Below are 1,015 nucleotides of genomic sequence, written 5' to 3'. Positions count from 1 at the left end.
ATTATTATTATTATTATTATTATTATTATTAATTATTATTATTATTACTATTATCAGGTTTCCAATAAATAATAAATGGTTGTAGTGAAAAAAAATGATAATAAAAAAATGGTGGTAAAAATTTTTTTAATGTAATATGACTTTTATAGGAGTATTTCAAACACTTACTAGAAATACCTTGCATTAATTAATTAGGAAATTTTCAACAAATATTCATTGGTGATGAGTAATTGTTTTATCAAATTTATTTATGAATATAAAAGTGAAGATTTAAATGAAATAAAATTTTTCTAATATTAATACATATGAAAAGGGAAGAAAAAGGAAGGGTAAACATTTTTTCGTAATTATCTGATAATTATTATTATTGGTGGTGGCAAAAAAACATCAAAAATATCGATTGAAAGAAAAAATGAACGTAAGCTTTAAAAATATTACACTAAAATTTATCATGATTGCTAAATTGGTACCATTATTTTAAAAATTATATGAAGTAGCAATAAACAAATTTTAACACTTTTTTCACTTCCAAAAAAAGAAAAAAAACTTGGCATATCTTTGCAAGATATTGTAAAATCAATGAAATTTAAAGCCAGATGCTTTTTGTAAAATATACCATTGAAGTTATTATTGATCTGTTCCGTTCTTTAATTTAAAAATTTTAGGTGCTATATTTTGAAGTGCAGCTATTAATAAGACAGAAAAATGAATAATGTATTGCAAGCAGACCTCTGATATGAAGCATTCGTTGGATAATAATAATAATAATAATAATTAATAATAATGATAATAATAATAATAAAAATAATAATAGTGATAATAATAATAATAATCATGATAACAATAGTGGTAATGGTGATAATGGATACATTGTATAGATCATGAAGAATACATCCTATAGATCATGAAGAATACATGGTATAGATCATGAAGAATACATCCTATAGATCATGAAGAATACATGGTATAGATCATGAATACATTGTATAAATCATGGATACATGTATAGATCATG

Source organism: Loa loa (assembly GCF_000183805.2).
Source record: "Loa loa unplaced genomic scaffold supercont3.199, whole genome shotgun sequence".
In the NCBI taxonomy this organism is placed as follows: Eukaryota; Metazoa; Nematoda; class Chromadorea; order Rhabditida; family Onchocercidae; genus Loa; species Loa loa.
The sequence above is the reverse complement of the archived record's forward strand: the minus strand, read 5'-3'. Positions refer to the sequence as shown.